The sequence below is a fragment of the Elephantulus edwardii genome, unplaced genomic scaffold, assembly GCF_000299155.1.
Source record: "Elephantulus edwardii isolate Elephantulus edwardi_28Jun2011 unplaced genomic scaffold, EleEdw1.0 scaffold00260, whole genome shotgun sequence".
NCBI lineage: Eukaryota > Metazoa > Chordata > Mammalia > Macroscelidea > Macroscelididae > Elephantulus > Elephantulus edwardii.
In genome coordinates, this window is record NW_006400010.1 from 3,148,811 (window position 1) to 3,152,267 (window position 3,457).

At 38.4% G+C, this 3,457-nt stretch overlaps 1 pseudogene; it reads right to left on the reverse strand.

Moving 5' to 3' along the window:
• Positions 1-361: 361 nt before the first annotated feature.
• On the reverse strand, positions 362-850 carry LOC102858034 (annotated as a pseudogene).
• Positions 851-3,457: the final 2,607 nt, after the last annotated feature.

Consider the following 3,457-nt stretch of genomic DNA (forward strand, 5'->3'; position numbering starts at 1 on the left):
CCGAAGTAAAAAGATGTCAGTATAATGACTAAGGTGTGCCTGATTCAGGCCATGGTCTTTTCAATTACTTGCTGTGCATCAGAGAGCTAGATAATGAGTAAGGATGACAGAAGAATAATTAATGCCTTGTGAGTAAAGATGCTGGAGAAGAGTAGTAAACATAATATGGACTGCCAAGAGAAGAAACAGACAGGTCTGTTCTGGAGAGCGGGATACCATCTTGTTCTCTAGAGGCATGGAATTCCCCCCCCCCCCCCTCCTTAGGATTTATTTGTACAAATAACACAGGAGGATACCAACCCCATGCAGATGGCAGCTGCCCAAGGGGTTACACTAGTCCTTCTGTCCTCAGATGAAGAACTCAATTATGGCGCCTGAGCAGGAGCCTGGGTTGAGGCCTTAGCTGATGCCTGGGTTGCAGCCTTGGCTGGCCCCTGAGTTGAGGACTTTGCTGCAGCTTCGGCCTTACTGTGTCAGCCTTGGCTTTGGATTTTGGCCAGTTAAGCCTGAGCCCCTTAGCAATGCAGGCCCAAGCGTAGTTCCCAAGCCTGGGATGGGCAATGTAGGTGAGTCGGCTGAGCTTGCGGTTGACACCCTTTGGGAGCCTGGGCTTAACCTCTTTGGGCTGGACAAGAGCCTTCTCAGCCTCAGCACGTTCCTCCATGGCCTTGGCATTGTTGGTCTGCATATTCTTCAGGCCCTTGTTGTTGTGCTTCTTGGCAAAGCACATGTTCCTCAGGAATTTGGCATCTACCCCCTTGCAATCTTGGTTTCTTGATACCATTTCTGTGCCATTTTCGGGACTGGTTGTGTGTGTTGTGGTTCTTGGACTTGGCCATGTCTGCACCATCACCGAATCTCCAAGGCAAGGATTTTTCAAGCTCCATTTCACATACTATGTGGCATGTTGCCAGGAGGGACCTGTCCTTGGAGGAGGACATAATGCTTGGAAGGGTGGGGAGATGACGCAGAAGAAGACCAGGATGAGATCGATTGACACAGTGATTGGGGTAATAGGGGCAGGTGTGCCAGAGACGATAAGACTGACTCAGGATAGGACAGAGTTCAGAGCTGTTGTACATAGTGTCACCATGAGACACAGGCGACTTGACAGCACATAACAACAATATCGGTACTTTTAGAAGAAAGGACCTTGTGAGCTACTTCTGAAAAATCAGCCACTGAATACCGAGTAGAACATAGTTAGCCTCTGGCAAACCTAGGGTTGAAAAGAATCAATGATATTGGTTCATTGATATAAATCCTTTCATGCTATGGGGGGGGTGGGGAATAACTGTGTCAGATTGTATCCCATACAGTCCAACAGAATATACCTGCTATTCCTTTTCAAAGAAATACTTTTGGGTGGACATATAATGTACTCCAATGAAGAGAAAGGGTGTAAATTTTGTGGATCTTTCCATTCAAATTTACTTGTGTTACTCCTGCACAGTTATGAAGGCTTCCTTCCTTATTCTTCCTAGCCAACAGTCCCCTCCCAAGGTAAGCCTTTTTCTAAAGTTTAAAATCATGATGATATTATGACAGTTTTTTAAATGTACAGAATTAGAGTAATTGAACATGTATTATTTTATGCTTAGCTCATTTAATTAAACTTTCTATGAAACATACGTTTTTGTATGTGCCAGTGGTTTGTTCTGTTTTCTGAATATATAAGAATTTATTTTATCTATTCTCCTCCTGTTAGATACTCAGTGGCTTTCAATATTGGGCTAATATAAATACAGCTCCTCTGAGCATTCTGGTATAACGACTTCTGGGATATTGATCCTCTTGAAGAATAAAATTCCTATTTTCTAGAAGCAAAATACACCATTAAAATTCTATAAAAATGTGAATTGAAAGAAGGGTCCCCACATATATACTGAAGTATTTAGAGGGAAAATTCTCGAATATTTGCTTTAAAATGCTTTAACAGAAAGCTAAATGATAATTATTTTCTTCAAATGACCAAAATACTGATGGCTGAAATTGTGTGCTGGGTCCCTCAGGGTTCATTGTACTTTATTTTTTTAGTGTAGTTAGAACATTTCCCAATACAAATTTGAATAAAAGAAAAGTTGTGTGAAGAAATAATCAAGGAGGCTATTACTTATCCACCAAGGATCATTTAAACCTCTTTAATTATGATTAGAGATGCATTTACCAGTGTATTTAAAAAATCCTCTTGTTTTAATTTTCATGAAAATAATTGGATATATTCATCAAAAGCTGTAAAGAGAAGAACTAAATGCACAAAATTCTCATATTTTGCTACGATAACAATCTACATTTTCTAGAGATATATCCTTAGACAATGTCTTGTCTTTGTGTAATTTAGTTTCCTTATCTGTAAATCACAATTCTTATACTTGAAATTACTATGAGGATTATGTGAGACAAGATATGTGTCAGAGTTCTACTTAGCATTCAGCACATAAAAATGGGTTTAAACACTTGCTGAATATTTTCTATCATGCAGAGACCAAGATGGAACACAATTTCCAGCAATAATGACCCTCTCACTGAGAACAAATAGAAAATGGCAAAGTTCTGTTTGAAAGGATAGGATAGCTATCAAGGTACAAGGTATGACACTAAAAGAAGAAAAGCCAGAGAGAAGTCAGTCTGCTGCTTTTTACCACAAAATACGTGACAATTCCAAAAGAAGTAACTGAGAGACTTCTAACATGGGGAGAGCTTTCAATAGAGCTTTTAAATTTCAAATTCGAGTTCAAGACCACCAAGAAAGGAGGGTTCTGATACATGCTCCAAGGTTTCTGTTAGAATTCTAAAGAACTACCTGCTAAGAATGTGTGCAATGGAAAATTCCAGCTCTTAGAGAGACAAAAGCCTAGCTTTGGATAATGTAATTGCTTGATAGGATTAAATTACTCTGGAATTTTTAGTACCCCTAAACTCTGCCTGCCAGAGGCAATAGATAGTCACTGGAGGAGTGTAAAATCTCCAAATGTCTCTTCATTTTTTCCCTATATGAAATGTTCAGAAGTCAATTCTAAAAATAAGCAGACAGATAAAGAAAATCTTGATCAAAAGCCAATACAGAAAGCATACAATAGAAGTAAACTTATAGGGACCCATGCAGAGGAGATATCATTGAAAAATTTAAAAAGAATTTTATGGTTAATATGCTCAAGAAATGACAGAAAAGAATGGAGAATTTTGTCTTGAATGAGAAATGGAAACTAAAATAGAATAAAATTACATGTCTAGGAAACTTAAAATTAGTAACTCAATGGATAGTTTAACTACATATTGGACACAAAAGGAGAGAGAAAGTCTATCTCACATATAATTGGGTTTTCAAAAAAAAGAGTGGGCAGACAATATCAGAGACAATGACTAAGAATTTTGGAAAAGGACGCATGAATGGCTTTCATCAACAGAAATTTATTTTCTCAGTTTACAAGGCTAGTCAAGTCAGTATTAAATTATA